Raw genomic sequence first — 22,155 nt, forward strand, 5'->3', positions numbered from 1 at the left:
CAAGGCGGAAGCTTCATAATTCTGAAAAATGTTCTGACTTCATCAAGAAATTCGTCATCATTTGAGTCCATCAAGGCTGACTCCCGGTGCACGCTCGCGCTCTTTTTGACAACTCGTTTCGCTAGATTCCTAATAAAATGTGGAATTTGTGGCGGGTTTGGGCACGTCTGCCCCCCCCCCCCCCCAACGAGTGCCTCTCGTTGAAATTGGCAGCCGAAGGCGAAGCTGCAAGTCGTCGACCTTGACGTGAGCAGCGGCCTCCTCTCGCTGGACACGTCTCATCATTAAAGTCGTTCCTCGGTCCGTTTTCCGAGCCGCTTATCCCCACAACGGTCACAGGAAGGCCGGAGCTTCTTCAGGCAGGAGGCGGGGTACACCCTGAACTTGTCGGGGGCCGGGATCGGAGGCCGCCCGCTGTGCCCAAAGTCATTGAGGAGCCTTAAAGGACGTGTTGAGCTGTAAGCACGTGGGGACGAAAACTGGAACAATTTGCAATGGTAATAATGCGAGAGAAATGGCTTTGGCCCAAAATCTTTTGAAGTTCATGTGAGTGAAGCCCAAAATATGAAGTGAATTGCGTCAAACGCAAAATCAATTCACGGAAGGCTTCATTTTTGCGCGTGTGTTTGCGTGCGCACATTACGGCTTTGCGCTCACACTGCTGTAACGACGTCAAAGGGGAAACGTCCATCGATGCGGAATTTGGCAGCCCAGAAGTTCTGACCGGCCGCCAAAACAATCGAGACGCTCCTCACTGGATGTTGCTTTTATGGCCGCGCAATAAAGTTCAACGTGTGTCTTTTTGTGCCTTTTTGCCACCCGGCATCTCATCGGCTGCTACCGAGACACATGCGGCTCAACGTCATCCACGCGCACACATTGCATAGTGTGTATGAATTGAATACCTTCACAAAATATTATGTGTGCGCCTGCGTGCTTTGCCCCTTTGTTACACCGTGAAAAAACAAAGACGTTTGTGTTTGGGCTGCCAGTGTCGACGCAGAGGTCGGTGGTGACACACTGCGTTGAGACACACGCAAATGCGCACGGCACCACACTAACGCGCAAAAACAACGAGAAAACTCCTCCTCGGGCTCACGCTCGCAAAAAAAAAAAAAAAATGTCGTTCGTTTTTGAGACCACAGAGAATGAGCCGCGATGCCTGAATCAAGACAAGCGGACTTGGCTGTGCGATTTTCCAGTTCCGCCGCCCGACTCCTCCCTGCCAATTATGAGCACATCAAATGCGATCGTACTGGTGCAGCCTCATTATGGATGTATGGCAACTGCCTTTTGAAAACGAGAACGTACTCAAGTAGAGACGTTTAACGTGGTGAAAATGCAAAAAGTTCCCCGCAAAGGTCTAAAGAGCGACGGGCTCGGTTTTGCGTCCGCCTCATTTCGCTGCCGTTGACGGCCGGCGCCGGTCGAACACAAGAAAAGTAATTGTGGACTGGCGAGCGCCGCTTTGTTGACCTGCGACGCTGAGACATGAGATTCAACACGACCTTGAATCCAAACCCAAATTGAGATTAGCGGGGGAAGAAAATATGTCCCGCATACTGTACTGTACTCGTCTCGAAAGATCTGGGATAGAGTGAGCAAATAAACACAGACAGACTCGACTACTACTGACACTTGTATCGCTTCCTCTTCTTCCCCCTACGTTGTTTTTCCAACGCAGCGGATGAGGATTAGGCGCTAATGACGTGAAGGTAGACTTTCATTTTTCCGTATGTTAATTCAGCAGCAGCAGCAGCAGCAGCAGCAAGACGAAGAAGAAAAAGGCTGCCATAAAGCACAACAAACCTCATCGTGTTCTTCAGAACCACAGATCTTTGCTGGCAAAATGTGACGTCGTTATTAGACTGCACATATTCTTATTTTTTTTTTTTTTTTTCAGATGCCGAGGAAGGAAAGCAAAAGTGAATCCAGCTCACATGCCAATGGACATGATTTCAGAGCAGTTGTTCCAAAGATTCGTGAGAAAGACCAAAGGCCAAAAAAACGGAAAATTTGACTCGGTGACGGTCGCACGCTCGGTCATGCCATCCACGGATCCTTCGCCAAAGCGGTGGCCGACGACGGCGCCGCCCAGCGCTCTCCTCGACGGAAAAGGTCAACCTGGTGAAATGGAGCGGGGTGACGGCACATATCCCTGATGTGCACCTTTTCAAATCACGCAAGACAAGCGAGCGGTGGCGGGTGGCACGTCTCCGTCCACCTCGACATTATCGGAAGCCCGACCGACATCGGCACTTTTGCAACCTCGGTTCTAATACTCGGTCCGTGACGTGTTATTCGTTTGCTCCCAAGTGTTTCTCTTGGCTGCACTTGTGGTGTTTGTTACAGTAGGATTGAAACTTGGATTCCAGTCACCCGCTGTTGTTTTTGCATCGCGCCATAAAAACGGCGGCAATAAACTCGGGGAAATTCCCCCCGAAGGCCAAATGCACGACCCGCCACCGCAGTCGTTCTGCGTCTACCGTACGACGGTGTGAACTTCCCGACGCTTTGTGTCTGTTTTCCGTCTTTGATGCAGACCTCGCAGAGTGCGGGAGTGAATTATAGCGCTTGTAAAGCTGCGGCCAAGACACGGGTCTTAACTCCTGACGCGCTGCATAAATCACACGTCTCCTGCCGCTGCCGGTGAGTCTTCACACGAGACGACTCTTTTCTGTCGGACTAGCGACGCGAAGGACGCTGCGCGTACTCCCGGATTGGAGCGAGCGCCAGTACTTCACGTGCAAATACAGTGAATCATTGGAGGTGCGGGAGGCGCACACGAGGCTGAGATGGTTTGAGGGAAGGAGACAGCAGCGAGAGAGAGAAAAATATCAGGGAGGAAAATGTCAGCTTAGACCAAATGGCAACAACGGCGGAGAGGAAATGAGGGCCAGAAAAGTACGTAGGGAGTCAACGAAGAGGAAACGCGGGAGGCGAGCGAGCCACAAAAGACCAGTGTGGGAAAAATCAATAAAAGCTCAGCGGAGCCACTCAAACGGACAACGTGGGCCGGGCCGGGCCGGGCCGGCTGAGCCGCCGCTAATACGGCCACACGTGGAAATAACAGATTGGCGCTTTCGTTTGGAGTCCGAGGAGACTCAGTATTGAATCACAATACAAAGAATTATTCTTGCGCTTAGTCTTATTTCATTGAGCACCGTTTTCCTAGCGGGACGCCCGCTTTGGCGCCGCGCCGTGAGTTGAGGTCCGGGAAAAGTGGAAAAACTCAACGTTAACGAAATTTCTGAGCACTGCACATCGAGACAAACGGATCGCCGCGAAGTGACATTTTTGCTCGGTGCTGAGCCGCCACGTCGACTGAATCTGATGAATTTGATGTGCACGCACACGTTCGAGAAAAGATCAATTAATTGGATCGCTAATGAAGATATTGTCACGCACGAGTTGACGCGGGTGCTGAGGATCACCAATTACAGCCCCCCCAAACGCGATTTGCACACTTTGAATCGTGAAGGAGCTTTCGGCACACGCGCGGTGCCGACGAGGATGATTCAAAAAGATTGGATTACGAATGATAGCATGAAATATTAAGTGAATGTCGCACACCACCAAAAGAGCGCCGCCCCCGGGAGCAAATTAATTGGGAGGTCGAGGTTTTGCCTTTTCGCATCATCCCCAAGAGTTTGGCTAAAATCTGAAAAAAAAAAAAAAAGGACCTTTGGTCTCATCGTGGCGCCCGATCGTCTTTTAATGTCTGCGGAAGTTTTGGCCTCCCGTCCTAAACGCTCCTCATGAGATGAAGCGCGGTGCTGTTTCTTGGACTGAATCCTGCTCAGGATTCATCTTCACGCGCCCTCCAAATGTCGCTCACTCGCCGATTGTACGCTTCTGAGCTGGACTTCTCTCATCTCCCGACATCACAGTTGACTGCCTTCAAGTCCTAAAATGCTGAAATCAGTTCCGACGGGCCACCTCGGCACTCGGCTTGCGCAACAGTCGACGCGCTCTGGGCTGCCGTTGCACAGTCCTAAGCAGAGAGCGACAAAATGTGGGTAACAGATCACGTTTCCCACGTATTGTCAGAACAGAAGCTGCGATATCGTCTCGATGTAATTGCGCAACCGGTCATTGATGGCTCCACTAAAAACTGCTTTAGTGGTCTCTACAGCATGAGCGGAGCAGCCGGGACGTCTCCAAAAATGTTTTTTAAAAGCACGACGGAGCCTCGCTAACGCACGCTAGCATTGCCCGCGTCGATGTCTTTTCCGCTTGCCTTCGACGCGAGGTGACGTCACGTGACTCCGCAAGCGTAACTGGGTCGGCTGGCGCTTGGGTTCTGACGTCCTTTGCTGATGTCTGCGACCTGAAGTAGACAAGTTGAATTTCAGGAGACTGAAAATATTGCCTTTGAATTTGTTTTTTTAGATGGCAAATTTGTTAACATTGAAAAGTTAGACTGAAATACAGCTATTGAAAATGTGACGACTCTGAAATAACAATGTGAATTTTCAAAGGTAGTCACAACATGTACGCAAAAATAGAACATAACATTTTCAGCGGCATTTTTCATTCAAATCCTAGTGGCACACGTTTACTTCCGTACACAACTTTCTCACACGAGGAAAGACTCGCTAAACATTCAACTGCGAAGGTTCTTTCGCGAGCTTTCACAAATCCACAATTTTTTTTTTTTTTTTTTTTTTCCCCCCGTCTCTGAGTTGCTCACCGGACAAAGACGGCGCCACGGCCATCAGTTGGCTTCAGAAATCTACGCGAGGGACGAGCGTCGTCTCCTCACAAAAGAACGCTCACGAATTGGCCGCATTCGGCTTTGCGAACGCATCCCGGCTTCCGAGCGCGCCGAGCTATTGACAGGACGTGCTTTGGACGTCAACAAAAAAACGGTGGACGGATGTCACGTAGTTCGGCGCACAGCGCGGCCTGGCCTCGCAGTGGCCATGTTTCAAAGTGCGCCTCGTTCTCCTCGCCGTGCGAGTTCGCTTTAGTCCTCCTCGTCGTTGTCGATGGAAAGATATATTTTCATATTTGGTGGGTAGAATGACTCGAACGTCAAGGTGCGGGACTCGCGACGTGACTCGGAACTTGCACGTCTCGCTTGTGACAGAGACAAAGCAATCAATCATCTCGCCCATGTGAAAACGTCTTCACCATCCGAACTGAATCGACATCAAAATTCACAGCTGAAAAGGCAGAAAATGACCTCGTTCTTGTGTTTTGACGGCATTCCACGCACGCACAATTGCCGTCATCAAAAAGCACACGTGGGGCTTTCCTGCTCTTAACTTGGGCCAACTGAGGAAAAAGCAGAAGCAGCACCGAAATGAATTGAGAAAAAGATGAGAAGTTTGCACAGGTGAGGAATGGGCACGGGCCTCATTTGGAGTCACCAAAGGCTCTTGTAGCCGACAGTTAAACAGGCCAAATACGGCCGTCTTTTTCTTTCCCAAACAAAGTCAGACCGCACGTTTTCCTGACAGAAAATAGAGCGGACGGAGACGGTGGTTAGGAAAGCCCCTCGCGCAGAGGAGCCGGCCGTTCGCCTTGACCGGTCGGTCTCCTTCCTCGTCAAGTGGCGGACGGCGGGAGACGAGCGTCTGATGTGACCTTTGTGATACACGATGACGGCCCGCACGCTTGGCGAGCCCCCCCCCCAAATGAAAGAAAGGACAATATTTGGAGTGGCGGTGAGGGAAGGCGTGTCGCCAGAGAGGTCGGTTAGGAAAATACGCGAGACGGCCGGGTAAACGTCTGCAAGCAGACGCGTGAATTCAAAAAAAAAAAGATGAGACGGAGAGAAAAGGACGCCGCCCTCACCTTTCCGCTCACCGTGGCAGGAAAAGCCGAGACGTCACCACGACAACGCAAACAAACACCCAAACGGACGTGCGCGCAAAATTCGGACAACTTCCAAGTCTTTTGGAATCCAGAAGTCAGAGTGTCAGAAGTCAGTCCTTTCCAACTGCAGAAGTGACGAGGTTTTGCATTGGATTTGTGCCAGAGAAATGTTTTTCATGCGCTAATGTCAGGATCGTAGTAGACTCCGGCAGGTTCTGACTCACACGCGAATTGGACTCGCGCCGTGCGCCTCGTAATATTCAAGGTGCGTGGCACGCTTGTCGTACCTTTGGAAATGACGAGCACGCGTCGGAATCAGATTGAAAAGTGCCGTTGCGGTTGCCAAACGCTCCTTCAACTCCAAGGTTCGAAGCCGCACTCGATAAGATTTGAAATGGGAACGTTTCAATGTTTCAACACACGATACGACGCAGTCCACATCTTCAAAGGCTCTTTTGAACTACTCTCCACGTTCTTCTCTTGGGAAAATTCAGGTCCCACGGTGACAACAGTTGAGAAGCATTCGTCCAGAGTTGGACGCGATTCCAAGCAAATATTCTGTTCAGTACTGCTTAACAAGTTACAGCTCCCCATAAATGGGGGGGGGGGGCAGCAATGCACATACGCAGGCGGCGAAGCGAGACACGATGAAGACATCACAGACGGATGGAAGGAGTCATGCACTGAACCTGCTCTGCTCTGCTCTGTTTTGTGCGTCAGGTCTTGGGAGGGAAATTCTTGGCCGCTGTCCGGCTCGTGCGCGATGGAGAACTCCACAAATTTCCAAACAAACAATCTGGAAACAATTAAGACGGAGCGGCAGACCGAGAAGCAGGTTGGACGCATCAAAAACGCTCCCAGAGGAAAGCGGCCCCCGCGTCATTCAAGGTGAACGGAAAAGACACACAAACAGACAAACCGCAGGAAAGGATTCGTTCCGGGTCGGGGCCGGCGCGGGGAGCGATGTGGGTCAGACGCCGAGGCCGAGGGGACCGGTCGGCCTTTGAGCGCGCGGCTGCCGACCGTAGACGCGGAAAAAAGATATTTGGAACCTCGGACGTCCCTCCTTGTTTTTGCTGGAACGCGCTCACGGGGTTCTTCGGAAGTTGCCGCTCGACATCGGAGCGCTGACGACACGCTGAGGACCTCCCGAACCGAATCGGCAGAGACGACAAGTAGGAAGCTGCTGCCGCTCCGCTTTGAGCTCTTTGCACTTTGTGTTCTCTCCTTCATGACAGCGCCACGTCGCAGGACGCTGAGGAAAAGACCGAGCGCAACCCGATCCGCAAACTCGCGGCCGGTCCGAAGCTACTTTGCGACCGTCGTTTCCGCTTTGAACTTGGATTACAATCTCTCCGGCCTTTGTTGGTTAGGCAAAATGGCCGACTTCACAAAGACAACTGCGCACTAATGGCGGGTCGGCGATCTCGCGGCGATTCACGGCCTGCGCTTCATCCACCATCCACGATACTCCTACGTCCACATCGCAAAAGACAAGACCAAGCGCAGGTCCGCGGCTCTTGCCTCCAGCCTGCTGCTGCCGCTGCTGCTGCGGACCCGACAAGTCTGATAAAGTCTCCCAAGTCTCCTCTCGGTGCCGCAGGAACCGTCAGCACACTTGACGACGAGTCCGACCTCCGTGACGACCATCATTGCGTCGCAGCTAATCGGCGCAAATTCTCGGACCGGCAGAGACCGAAAGAACACCGCAGTCGTTCCCATCCCGCTCCGAACTTGAATTCCAAGGAAGGCGGCGTGAGGCGCCCCCTGCTGCTGGGCTGTGCTTCATTGCTGACGTCTCCCGCCACCGCTCATCAATTCACAGGGGTTACCATGACAACAGGTCCATCACTAAATCTCAAACCGAGAGAAGCTTCCCGGTCTAAACAAGAATTCGGCCCTTCCTATTATAAGCGCCGCGTGTACTCAAGTTGAAGCGGAGTTCCCAGGAACTCTCACTACACGTGTACGGTACACAATTTTTACAACGTTTGATAACGTCGCGTCATCATTCTTTCACACATGAGACGAGCTCGACGAACTTGCACTTAAAAGTGAAACAATATGCAAGAATGACCTCAGCGGTCATCCGAATCCGTCGTAAACTTGCGGTTTGGACGGGACGACGCTGGATAATCCAAAACAAAACTTCCCCCTCGACATGATTTGAAGCTACAAATATATGCGCAACCCTCACCAAACACTTCATTACATAGACAACCCGATACCAGCTTTGGATCTCACGGATAAAGCGAGCAAAATATGGGAAACGCCAGCGAATGTCACTCTGACGCCATCGACCAGAACTTTTCCTGCCGCTCTCGCGTTGGATTTCATTAGCTCGGAGCATCCGTCTCGCGGCCTGAAACAAAACAGCACACCGGTGAGGTATTTGGCTTCCAAATGCTGCGGCAAACACCAGATGAAAGAGCGCGTCCGGATTTGTGATTGATTCCCAACCGTGCGCTTCTGGTAACTCCAGTCAGGATCATTGAAAAAGTCTCAAATTCAAATGAAGTCCCAGAAAAGACGGGAAAGCAAAGCTGCACACGCCACGCGGGGCAACTTTGACTTCTCTGCACGCGCGGAGGCAAAACAAAAGCCGCCGCAGACGCTTACCGAGTGACGCCCGAACGGGACGTCGTCGGCAACGAGGGCAAAACGGCGTGGAAGTCCAAGTACGACGGCCGGCGGAGGACTCGGACGGAGACGTCAAAGAGCGGCAACGCGAGGGACCTGCGCGGTCACGTGGGGCGGCCGCAGCGAATCGCACGCTCCCGCCCAGTGAAGCGGCCTCGTCCAATTAAAAACACGCGGCGAGCGGAAAATCTGATGATGACCATTTTTGTCAATTTCAAAAAGAACACCGCAAGCTCATTTACAACAGCAAGCGAAAGGGACTCGCAACAGTCCCACATTGCCGGATTGTGACATTGTTGCAGAAGTTGGAGCGTCGGGCTCACAGTTCTGAGGACCGGGGTCCGGATCCCGGCCCCGCCTGTCTGCAGTTTGCATGGTCTCGACGTGGCTTTTGTCCGGGCAATCGTTGTGGGCAACCATTCACGTGATCGCAACCTACACGCGATAAATAACATCCAACCTATCGAAGAACGACGAAGGTCACCTTACGCGATTGCCTTCTTTTGGAAGCACAGCCGTGGGGGGGAAAAAAAAAAAAAAAAAAAAAAAAGCAGTGACAAACATTCCAAAAGTTTGCCGGCCCCTCAACAAGATTTTGTTCTCTTCTTCTCTCTTTTGTGTCGTTCTCGCACCGCTGTCGCACGTAACGTGACAAACAATTCGTGATCCGCACTCAAAGTGATTTTCCCGGTCGGGAGGGGCAAGCCCACCTCCACACGATGGATTTTGTTTTTGGGGGATTACGCCGGCGTGTCTGGACCGCCTGTTCCCACATTCCGGCCTCTTTGTCCCGCTTCAGCCCCCCCGCACATCCGACGTGCACTCTTTGCCGTCTTAACATTTCAATCAGTCGCAGGCGGGTGAAGTGGGCTCGCGCCCTTTTTTGCTGCCGTAAAGCTGGCGCGAGCGCAACAGCGCGTGCGCGGTTTGGCCTCTGGCCTCTCGGCGATCGTGCGCGTGAACAGCTACGAACGACTCAATTCGTCAAGTCCATTCAGTCCAAAATGTCATTTTTTGAATTGGACTGCCGAACTAAATGAAACTTTTGACACTACTTGATTGTAATTTATTGCGCCGTAGCTGCTGATACGAATGTCATTCAACCAGCTGAAAGATGAAATTATCGGGAATGTCTTTTTTTCCCCCAAATGCAGAATTCGGATCAGTTAAAACTTTATTTAGATGATTGAAAAGGTCATATTACAATTGCGTTTCAAGCCGTTTTTCTCATCGTGGCTGAGCACTTCAATGCCAATCTGTCAGATTTTGGTTTTGTGCAAGTCACCAGCTTCCAAGTTATCGGAGCGTGTGGCATCCGTCGTCGTTTTTGTCATTCCCGTCCTTCGCGTAAACCCGAAATCCCTCCCGACTGACGTTTGGCGAAAAGCGTTTCCACCTAACCCTGAACTGGTCGCCAGCCGATCGCAGGGCACACAGATCGCAAACATCCACACCGACGGGCAGTTTCGAGCGTCCAATGAATGTTGTCGGGGTGCCCGGAGAAAAACCACACGAAACCACGTCAACTGCACATAGGCGGGCCGGGATTTGAATCCCGGTCCTCGGAACTGTGAGGCGGACGCTCTTGTGCGTGTTCAAATGAATACCAATGTTCAGAGATGAGTCGAAACCGGGCCAAAACGGGCCTGGCGCCCGGTCTGGTCCATTCGAGGTCCCGCATCAACAAAGCTTGCGCTCTTGGGCGTTCTGACGCTCACACTCTCCGACACGAGTGATGTAAGCACGCTCTCGGGGAGGAGGCATTGCAACCAAACCGAAGGAGCAAGGTTTAGGGATTTGTTTTTTGGGTGTCCGGAAAGCTGATCCGGAATTTCGTACGTTTGGATGGAGTCGTTATCTTGTGACGTCACTGGGAAAGCGGCTCGTGGCCCGCTTTTCACGTTACCCTTGGATTCGAGAAATGCAATTTCCTTCCTTTCCTTGTGGCTTCAGCGCTTTCCGGAAAGCTGATCCGGAATTTCGTACGTTTGGATGGAGTCGTTATCTTGTGACGTCACTGGGAAAGCGGCTCGTGGCCCGTTTTTCACGTTACCCTTGGATTCGAGAAATGCAATTTCCTTCCTTTCCTTGTGGCTTCAGCGCTTTCCGGAAAGCTGATCCGGAATTTCGTACGTTTGGATGGAGTCGTTATCTTGTGACGTGACTGGGAAAGCGGCTTGTGGCCCGCTTTTCACGTTACCCTTGGATTCGAGAAATGCAATTTCCTTCCTTTCCTTGTGGCTTCAGCGCTTTCCGGAAAGCTGATCCGGAATTTCGTACGTTTGGATGGAGTCGTTATCTTGTGACGTCACTGGGAAAGCGGCTCGTGGCCCGCTTTTCACGTTACCCTTGGATTCGAGAAATGCAATTTCCTTCCTTTCCTTGTGGCTTCAGCGCTTTCCGGAAAGCTGATCCGGAATTTCGTACGTTTGGATGGAGTCGTTATCTTGTGACGTCACTGGGAAAGCGGCTCGTGGCCCGCTTTTCACGTTACCCTTGGATCTTCCTTTCCTTGTGGCTTCAGCGCTTTCCGGAAAGCTGATCCGGAATTTCGTACGTTTGGATGGAGTCGTTATCTTGTGACGTGACTGGGAAAGCGGCTTGTGGCCCGCTTTTCACGTTACCCTTGGATTCGAGAAATGCAATTTCCTTCCTTTCCTTGTGGCTTCAGCGCTTTCCGGAAAGCTGATCCGGAATTTCGTACGTTTGGATGGAGTCGTTATCTTGTGACGTCACTGGGAAAGCGGCTCGTGGCCCGCTTTTCACGTTACCCTTGGATTCGAGAAATGCAATTTCCTTCCTTTCCTTGTGGCTTCAGCGCTTTCCGGAAAGCTGATCCGGAATTTCGTACGTTTGGATGGAGTCGTTATCTTGTGACGTCACTGGGAAAGCGGCTCGTGGCCCGCTTTTCACGTTACCCTTGGATTCGAGAAATGCAATTTCCTTCCTTTCCTTGTGGCTTCAGCGCTTTCCGGAAAGCTGATCCGGAATTTCGTACGTTTGGATGGAGTCGTTATCTTGTGACGTCACTGGGAAAGCGGCTCGTGGCCCGTTTTTCACGTTACCCTTGGATTCGAGAAATGCAATTTCCTTCCTTTCCTTGTGGCTTCAGCGCTTTCCGGAAAGCTGATCCGGAATTTCGTACGTTTGGTTGGATGGAGTCGTTATCTTGTGACGTGACTGGGAAAGCGGCTTGTGGCCCGCTTTTCACGTTACCCTTGGATTCGAGAAATGCAATTTCCTTCCTTTCCTTGTGGCTTCAGCGCTTTCCGGAAAGCTGATCCGGAATTTCGTACGTTTGGATGGAGTCGTTATCTTGTGACGTCACTGGGAAAGCGGCTCGTGGCCCGCTTTTCACGTTACCCTTGGATTCGAGAAATGCAATTTCCTTCCTTTCCTTGTGGCTTCAGCGCTTTCCGGAAAGCTGATCCGGAATTTCGTACGTTTGGATGGAGTCGTTATCTTGTGACGTGACTGGGAAAGCGGCTCGTGGCCCGCTTTTCACGTTACCCTTGGATTCGAGAAATGCAATTTCCTTCCTTTCCTTGTGGCTTCAGCGCTTTCCGGAAAGCTGATCCGGAATTTCGTACGTTTGGATGGAGTCGTTATCTTGTGACGTGACTGGAAAGCGGCTCGTGGCCCGCTTTTCACGTTACCCTTGGATTCGAGAAATGCAATTTCCTTCCTTTCCTTGTGGCTTCAGCGCTTTCCGGAAAGCTGATCCGGAATTTCGTACGTTTGGATGGAGTCGTTATCTTGTGACGTCACTGGGAAAGCGGCTCGTGGCCCGCTTTTCACGTTACCCTTGGATTCGAGAAATGCAATTTCCTTCCTTTCCTTGTGGCTTCAGCGCTTTCCGGAAAGCTGATCCGGAATTTCGTACGTTTGGATGGAGTCGTTATCTTGTGACGTCACTGGGAAAGCGGCTCGTGGCCCGCTTTTCACGTTACCCTTGGATCTTCCTTTCCTTGTGGCTTCAGCGCTTTTCGGCTTGGCATTCGTTACGCTGGCTGGAAAATTGGGACCGACGTGTACGAAAAGCCGACTTTAGCTCACACCACACCAGGAACTGAGCGTTCACAGCGGCCGCACTTTCGGCGTTCTTCATTTAGCTAATGCAGAAAAATGCAATATGTTTTGAGTTGAAGCGGGACAAAAGTCACGTTCGAGGCCTCACTCGCCTTCGCCACATACTGTACATAGAAAACGATGTCATATCTTAGTTGCTTGATAGTAAATCAATTGTTAGTACATATTTCCTTCACGGGAAGGCAGCAGGATGCTACTTGCCTCTTTGTGCGTGCAAAATTATGGGAAAGGTACCACACCCGTTAAATTATGGATCAGACGGACTGAGCGACACACGAAGAGATGGAGAAGAAGATTGTCGAGTCACATTTCCTGTTGCGCTCCGACCAGCTCGAAACCTCGCGCGCCGCTTCGCCGTCTCTACGTCGAACTTTTATCACAGGCCAGCAGAGCAGGAAGCCAACAATCTTGATGGTGTGAATAATATCCTGGACGGAATCCCTCAGTGGCAGACGGGCAGAGGAGAGCCGCCGGGTCAGTCGAGAAATAAAAAAAGCTCACGTCACGGGAACGAGAAACAAAAGTCGTTGAAAGATTTCGTCAAATCTATCGTCGGGTTACAAAAAGGGGATGACTTGTCTATTTGTCCAGTATGTCACACCGCCTGGCCTGGGGTGAAGATCCAGAGCTACTTTCAAGCCGGCGCCGTAATCCGGACTACGCGACCCAAACGCCATCATGCAGAAATGTCGTTTGGATCAGTACCATTCTGGATACCAACTTTAACGCACTTCCGCCAATTTAAGACCTGAGAACTTACTGTACCTTATGAAAGTTGACTTCAGCGAGCATCAAAACAATTTTGTTCTTGTGCCACCAGCGGCCCGTCGACAGTCTCGTTCGCGCGGCGGCCACGAGGCCCGATTCGGGGGTCTTCGTTCGAGCCGACCGCACGAAACACGAGGCGCCGCGTGTTTCCAGAATGAAACACGGCCCCGCCCCTTCGCTTCGGCCTCGTCCTAACACGTTTGCGTCTATTTTGAGGACTTTGCGCAACTGGAGAAAACAACATTTTCACAAAGTGTATTCCCGCCTCTGAAAAATACAAACTATTCCACGAGTCAGCTGGTCCGCAGGAAGTTGCCTCATTCAGCTCCTCTGCCAAATGACACCTATTTACGGATTGATCTGTCGAGTCGACGATATTTCAACTACGACTGCGAACTTGAAAGGCGCCCAACACCTCGGTCTCGTCATGGAACGACAACGGGTGGAACCCCGTCCAAATAAATACTCGGGAAAAGAATCCACGCTGACAACATTTGGCACGAGGCTAAATGAGGGCGCTTCAAAGTGACACACAAGTACGCCGCCGCGAGGTCTTTTGCTGTCAAGCGAAGTCGCGGAGAGGCGACCAAAGTCGTGTGAAGTTGGACATCGGGTCAACTGGCTGTAACCTTGTCATGTGGCATCAGCGTCGCCGTTTGCACACTTTGGCCCTCACCCTCCGTCTCCAAAACACAACGAAGGCATCTGCCGAGAACGCGGGCCTCCTTCCGCCTTGGGCGTCGCTTGTCAAACGTCGCTCGTCTTTTCACACTTTGCACTTCCACGCGACTCGAGTGAAAGGCACTTTTTCTCCGGCACGTTACAACGTCTCGCACTCTCGCACGCCGCCACTATCGACGGACGTCTGGTGATGGAGGTGAAACTGTGGCAGTACCTCCTCGTGAGAAATTGCGAGGAAAGTGGACCGAAGGACCTGCGCTACCCAGTGAAGTCGTCGCATTTTGCGGCAAGATGAGAGGTGCCGCAGTGATGCACGCGTAAAAAGAAGTGGACACGTATCACCATGTATCGGAGTCACTATCAAAAGAACAGAATCGTTGAATGTGTCACATGGAGCACTAACTAAGGAAGAAAAAAAAAAAACAAATTAAAAAAAAAAAAGACGTATTGAAGGCGCCTCCAAATAAAGGCGTCAACGTGCACGGTTGTGTTCACCAAATACAAAACGACCGACCGGTTACTTGTAAGAAGGTTTCAGGGTCGGACAGAATCCCCGCCGCCGAGATTGTTCCCCGATGTCATTTGGCTCCGCTCCGCGCGCTTGCGGCTCTTCTGCTTACAAAAAGCCGTCGTGACAGCGCCCGATTCTCCCGTCAATCCGCCGCACGCCCCGGCGTGTCATCTGTCACGGCGCGTAGGGCCCGCTTCACTCACGTCAAGCTGAAAATTCGCCGGGCCGGTCTTTCCGGCACGTGTGAATCAGCGGACGCGTTTGGGGGGCCCCGTGGGCACCTCCGAGGTGCCAAGCGTTAAATGAGTCGCAGCGAGAGCAACCGCAGAAAGGACGGCGCCACGGCTACATGCAGAAACACGCTGGGGCGGGATTCCCACGACGTGTCCCCTGGCCGAATTGTGATCCGGGGTCTAAATACTGTAAATGTATCATTAATTTCAAAGCAACCCATCGCCGACGTCACCGCTGACATTTAATGAAGCTCGTCACGTCATCCTTCACGCGCCTGCTATGGCGAACGAGAAGCTGTCGTCTTTGGAATATGGAGGCGAGCCCGAATTTAGAGAATCGCGCGCCTTCAGTGGTGAACCACACTGCACCGAGGTCCACTGGCGGAAATTCAGCGTGCGTGACGGCGAGAAGAAAAAGGCCGGCCACGGTGGACGGATGAGAGAGGGCCGCGCTCGAGAGACCACAGCAAGATGTCCGGGACTCGGCAGGCGGACGGACAGACAGACAGACAGACAGACACGAGATCATTAGAAAGGGTTCCATGGTTTGGACACGTCCAAATTGCTCGAAGGCTGGCGAGGAAGATCAAAGAGAAGCTCGATGGATGTCGGGAGGGAAGACGTGAAGAAGCTGCACGAGATAAGATGGGCCCACGTGGAAAAAGATGGGATGACCCCTTACGGCAAAAGTCCAAAGATTTGATTTTCATTTCATTTCATTTCAGCCACGCAAATGTACGAGACCATTTGGAGATGAGGCCTGGTTTGGGCTCTGCAGCCCAAACTGAATATTTTGATTGAATTAAACATCATCATTAAAACTAAAAGGCTTAGCTCATCTCGTAGAAAATCTTCCAACGTCAACGGCTTGGGAAGTGCCCAAAGCTCCGCCCGCGGTCTCCTTTCATTCCCGACAAAGACAAGAAAGTGATGAACACGTCACATGGGAAGGTTTTTTTGAGGTAAACGCCAGATAAATCATTTGAAATTTGATGCAAAATGACACTCGACGCATAATTCAAAGTTGTGTGTTTCGAAATCTCCCAGCCAAGCCAAATGTCGGTCGGGGCCCGCTTAGCGTCTTCTGCTAAAAGTCATCTGGGCCCATCCTCCCGGCCTGTCCCACAGGACCGACGATATTGTCCAGATTACCTCGTGCCATTTGCGACATTGGGCCTGACATACTTTGTCAAGAACAAGAAATCTTCTTGTACGTAGTGCGACGTAATCCACGCCCGACCCTTTGGTCCGACGACAGAACCAACAGCACCGGAATGAAACGTCTACCATGGTTGATTTTTTTTTTTTTTTTTTTTTTAGATATCTTGCACGGAGTGAGACATTTTGACGACAACGCTCCGGCAACACCTTGACCGCGGCCAACCGACCTGTTGACCTTCTGCTCCTTTCTTCCCTCACTTGTCAACAAGACCTCAAGATGCTTAAAGTCCTCCGCTTGGGTCTTTGCGCCGTTCAAATTTGGGAGAAGGTCAGATTAAGTTCACCCGTAAAGAGTCGAGTGGATTTGCGCTTCATCTGGAAATTTCAGCCACAATGATAACATCCCAAATATTTTAATCGTTTTGCTTTTAACCTTTTGACAAATTGTTTTGCATTCATTGTTCCACATCCAACGTGATTCACACATTCACAAATTGGAGTTATCAAGGTCCTTTAAAACTGTGCAAAAGATGCAATTTCCTCCCAATGTTCCGGTAAAAATCAGGAATTTGAACAAATGTCCAAACGCATCCACTCCTTAACAGGCAGAAAGTAAAACATTTCACGTCAGCTCCAGATTTGGCCAAGCTACGAATCATTTGGGGCTGCTTTCCCCTAAGAGGTGCCAAACATTACAAGAATCCTCATCATAATGGGTGTGGGGGTGACATTCAAGCAGCGTTCCAGCTTTGTCATAGCGTAAGTATTTTTGAAGCGAGAAAAGCACTCCGTTGTAAAATTCCTCCACAATCCTGCCTAGCGACGAGCAGGTGAAAAGTCCCAGAAAAAGGAAGCAGAGAGCAACTCGGCGGATGTTCCTTGGAGCGTCCGCAAGAACAATATTGACGAATCCCGAAATAGCCAAATGAATAATCACGAGCGTCTCTCGGCGGCATTTGGGAGTTTGGCCGTGCCGATGACTCAGTTGTGAGGCGCTTTGGGGCCAACGACCCGCCTCCCATCAATGAGTCTGGAACCCAAGAAAGAGAATTACACTCAGCCCTGTTTTGACCATCAGAATACCTGCGCCGTTGCTGACGGGATTCGCCCTCGTCGGCGCGAGCCGCCTCCTCGCCCCGGCCGGACTGACCCGCCTGCTCCGCCGGCCGCCCAAAACGTCTGTCGGACGCGTGGCTTTGATCGGGACGACATTTGAAGTGCGCCCAGGCCTGGCGGCGGCTGTTTTCATTCGCTTTGATGCTGATTCCCGCTGACTGAGTTTCTCCAGCCGCTGCGTGTCGCGTGTGCGCGCGGCGGGAGTACAAAGACGATTCTACGTTGTACACTACAAATTCTCTCAATTTGGACTTTGGTACTTACTGTAAATATATTTCAGCCTGAACTTTTTTTTTTTTTTTTTTTTTACCATGCAGCTGAATCATTACTTGTAGTATTTGTACTTTTATGAGCCATTTTGCCACCTCAGGCTTTGATTTCTCACGCACGGCATTGCGGGTGTAACCCTGTAATTACTATTTTGCTGCCTAGCAAATATTTAACATGGACAGCGAAAAGCCATCATTTCATTTGACTGGCGACCAGTCCAGGGTGTGACTTGCCTTTTCCCAGGATTCAGGTGGGAGAGGCTTCAGTTCCTTAAAAACCTGAACAGAATACGCCCGACGGAGAACGGATGACTGGTCAGAGGGAGACAGAAATGTAGTTTCCATCGTATTCCCGCCACGTGGCCGACAGAACTGAAAAGTACAACAACTGTTCCATATGTGCAGTCAGAAGTCAGCGTATCCTTTCAATCACAAAACGAGTCTCCGAGGGCTCATGGGAAGGGCAGCTAAGAATCTGCGAGGCCAAACTGGCACTGGGCTCTGCTCTGACTGTGGCATGCTCGCGTCCTTTGAGTGACGCCATCAAAACCAAAAAGAGCACAATCGTGTCCCCGTGTCGGAGTCCTGCATTTGGGTCGCTTGGATAACACGCGAGACACCAACTTCACTTTGATAAGTCTGGTTGACGTTTGAGTTTGCACGCACGAAGGTACAGAATCCGTAGAAAGCCCCTCCTTGAGCCGTCACCATGTTGCGGTGGGGGCGTTGGTGTGTCCTCGTCGTACCGGGGCCTGGGCCGTCGGACGCTTCGCCCGTGGCGAACGGGTCCTAGGGGAGGGACCGGCCAAATTACGCTCAAAGATTCATCACCGGAAAATGTTTTCTTTCACCCAGACGCGTGTCACCCCCTCCGCCATTCTCTGGAGCCGAGCCCGGCTGAAGGCGGGGACCTCGGAGGTCCCATCCCTGCCCACGGAAAGGTGGCTCCGGGAAGGTGGAGCGCCGCCTCTCTGCCAGGGAAGGAACCTGGGCTGGTGCGTGAGCTTGAGAAAACTTATCGTATCATATTGCAGATGACAGGGGGAAAAAATGTCATGGGCAAATCTTCAGAAAAATAACGAGCACCAACCACTTGAAAAAATAAAGAGTGTCTGCCGTGTTGGTTGGAAAATCGTCTCGTTGGGACTGCGTCACTTTTGACAGTTTCGCAGACCGAACTCGCGGGCGGACAGTGAAGCTCATTATTTCAAAAGTCAGTAAACAACAACAACAACAAGTGTTCCCATTGCTGGGAAAAGGAGAGAAAAACGCAGCTGTCGGTGAGGTGAAATCAGTTAGCGATTCGGATGTAACTTGGCGAATTTATTGGATGAAGCTTGCCAGGCCGAGTTCATTAAAAGGGAAAACGGGAAGGTTACCAGCGGTGAGCCTCATTATTTTTGAGCTGGTAATAGAAAGAATTACAGGGCAAAGCCGGCATTGACAAAGCAAACAGCTGCAGGTTCCTCCAAGAGTTATGATGAAACAACGTTTTCGAGTGTCAACCGCTGCAGCCGCAAAGTTCCGCTCCAGGGTAAAATGATGTGCCAATGTGCTCTGACTAATGACTTATTAGCGCTCAGGATGAAGAGGCACATTTGTCAGCCAGCGTGTCGAGCGTCACATCGGCACGACACGGGCGTGACACGCGTGTCGCAGCTCCCGGCAGAAAGACGCCGCAGCTGGACTTGAAGGCCGATAACTAGTGACAAGGGGAGCAAAAGGGCACTGCGAGGAAAGGGAAGGACACTTGTAGAGTCTTGCTGAAGGCGACAACTCACATCGTCACCTCAACAAGGTGCTCAAAGCGAGAGCTTCTCATGTGACCCTGGAGAGTAGAACTCTACGAGTGGCCCAACTTTGAAACCAAGGACGCCCTCAAATTGTCACACAGCGTGGCAAAGAGATGTGCCCACGGATGGTGAGCCCGCTTTGAAAATTCCTCCTCCCCGAAAGGAGCCGAGCTCCCGTTCAACGTCGGACATCAAAGACCCGGCTGAGCATTTTCAAAGCCTTCGGTCTAGCGTCACTTGTGTCGGCTGATGCGGGCGCTCCGTCGCCTCACGTGAATCATTTGCATATTTGATGATCATCGACATACCCAATTTCACAGCCGTCCCGTCAACCTTCGCCGTGAAACGGGAGCCGGCCACGGTCGGCTCTGTTTTCCCATTTCATCGTGTGGAGCAATATCCAGCGGACACCCGGCAGCTTTTCCACCCAAAAAAACAAACAAACAAAAAAAAAAACCCGACAGCAACATCCACAAGCAACAAAGTGTACCGTCGGATCGTCGCAGACACGCTTCTCGCGCGAGTTCCGCAGTTGAGACGCTCCTCTGACGAACTGTGTTTCGGGTGGAATTTCAATTCTTTACCATCCATCCATCCTTTACGCCTTTTTCTTTGTTGCTATTCCAGTGACAAATGTGCCAGTGTCCCTATTTGCAAACCAGTCCGCAGTTTCAAACTGTTATTTTAGGCCGCGATTAGGACGCGCGGTGGCTTTATTTGGTCAAACGGTGAAATTGTGTGTGGCTGACGCAATCCATCTTCAAGAAACACTCAGCGGAACCTCTGGCTGACCTCCTCGTTGACCTGCGTGGTGTGCGCGTGGATGCGGTGTCGCCCCCGCGTGCCCCCGCCCAGGTGACTGCGCGTTCGCAGCCGCTTTTGTCAAAGCATCCGTCAGCAGCGAGGAAATGACCGCTTGCAGAAGGAGAAGAATCTGAAAGCGGTGGACGCTGACCTCTCCGTCCCACCTCGGGACTTTTCTCACTTCCACTTGTTGAACTCGCTTCTCCCTCGTGAGCCGCAATAGTGACATTTGGAAAAGCTTTCCCAGACGTCGCGTGCGTCGTCCAGGACAACGTTACAGAAAACTCCCCCTTCCTTTCTCACAAAGACCGTGAAGTCATGACCCATACGCAACAAGTGCCAGTGGACGCACCCCTTTTGCTCGCTCTACGGACGCTAATCAAGATTGGCACAGCTTCGAAACAAAAAGAGAGGGAAGGCAGCAAAAGGCTGAATTTACCACCGCTGATCACTTCCAATACGGTCAGACCAAGACGTACACGTTTACGTAAGACATACCGAGACGGTTCAACGTGTTGAAAACGGACGGCCGTGAGCGAGTCGACAATTTTTGTGCGCGCCGGTCCGGTTTTTTTTTTCTGCGCACAGTATCCGTCGTAGAGTCCGTCGCAGATAAACCGCCGACGTTGCCAGTCCAAACATTGATGAACGAGGCTCAGAACGCAACCGAACGCCGATTTCTCTGGAAGGAAGGCAGGAAGGCAGGACGGAACGCTCGGTTGCAGTCTTCCCTTTTCGGTGCCACATCTTCGCCGTAAATCTGCTCTCTGAGCAACTGCAAAACATAAACAACCACGGTGGCGGGAACGCTGACAAAAAGCAATTTGAATACTGTAATTAGACGGCTTTTTGGGAGGGGTGGGGAGGTTTTACGCGATATAGATCAATCCGGTAAAACAAATGCGCTATCATGGAACTTTTCACCTCAAATGCAGTCCATTCTGTAAAACTGTGGATCGGGTTCAAATGAGAAAAGAAAAAAAAAAAAAAAAGCGTTCCAGTCATTTCTAAGGGCAATATTTCAAGTCAATTTTAATGTCCATGCACGTGAAAAAAAGTTAACCGCTGATGATAGTACGTGGAGAAAAAAACCACTGTAACTATGACAACGAGTGACGTACCGCTTTGATTTGTCTTTATCTTGCGCTTCTCTCATCTCAAATAGCTTCAAACAACGAAAGGGAATCAAACTCGGCACCTCCCGGATGAGACGTGCCAAGGCGAAGGGAGTATTTTAAGATTTCACTTTGTGATTCTATTATTATTGTCATTATTCTCTTTATATCCTTTGCCGAGGTTGCCTGTGTTCCAAAGAGTGGCACAACCAAAGCAAAAGAGTAAGTTTCTTTCAGCTTGTCCCTTTCGGGGTCGCCACAGCGTGTCATCTCAGATGACCGCACATATATATTTGGCACAATTTTTACGCCGGATGCCCTTCCTGACGCAACCCTTCTCAGGGAGTTGAGGCCCCAGTGGGATACGAACCCACAACCCCTGGTTTACCAAACCAGTGCTCTAACCACTGAGCTACAGGGCCAAAGCAAAAGAAAACACCAAAAAAGATTGAAAGTCGTTCAGACCTTGGTATCAGAAGCAGCTCCATTGGCCAAGTTCGCACGGCGCCGCCTTTGAACACGAGTACGAACAAACGACGGACTAACAAGAACGAAGGCCAAATGACGGGAAACTCGGGAAGCGAGAAGCCGACCGAGCGTGACGGGTTGCAGAGCGTCGGAGCTTTGAAAGCTCGGCCGACTCCAGGTAGAAGGTTCATGCCGTAGCGCGACGGACACCTGGAAGACTCTTATGTCAGGCGTTGGGTTTTTGGCTGATGGTCGTGTCTGTTCATGCGATCCAGCTCCCCCGTCTGTCAGTCCGTCCGTCTGTCAACGCAACACATCCGTGCCGCAGCGTACCGATGAGCCAACCGTGAATGGCGTGTTGGAGCCCATCCCAGCTGACTTCATGCGAGAAGTGCGCTATATACTGCAGCTAACATCTCTATCCATCCATTATTCGAGCCACTTATCCTCACGGGGAGTGCCGGAGCCGACCCCCGCTTATCTTTGGGCTATTTACGTTGAAAATGCATTTCTGCTTACGAACGACTTCCGCAACAGATTCCTCTCCCAAGTCTCCACTCAAGTACGACCGATGCCTTAGGACGACAATTGTCCTAACGTGCAACGGAACAGTCACAGTTGAGATACGGTCCAGGTCCACAACGGGTGAGCGTTCTCAGATCGCGCGTCAGCCCGAGACGGGGC

General features: G+C 51.3%; 1 long non-coding RNA gene across 1 annotated transcript in view; it reads right to left on the minus strand.

Annotated features, from left to right (window-relative positions):
* Positions 1-1,907: 1,907 nt before the first annotated feature.
* Positions 1,908-22,155, minus strand: part of LOC133506001 (uncharacterized) — a 29,623-nt gene continuing 9,375 nt past the window's right edge. The window contains exon 3 of the long non-coding RNA XR_009796380.1: positions 1,908-4,330. This is a non-coding gene — a long non-coding RNA (uncharacterized LOC133506001). The remainder of the gene's footprint in view (positions 4,331-22,155) is intronic.

Source organism: Syngnathoides biaculeatus, chromosome 9 (genome assembly GCF_019802595.1).
Source record: "Syngnathoides biaculeatus isolate LvHL_M chromosome 9, ASM1980259v1, whole genome shotgun sequence".
Lineage (NCBI taxonomy): Eukaryota > Metazoa > Chordata > Actinopteri > Syngnathiformes > Syngnathidae > Syngnathoides > Syngnathoides biaculeatus.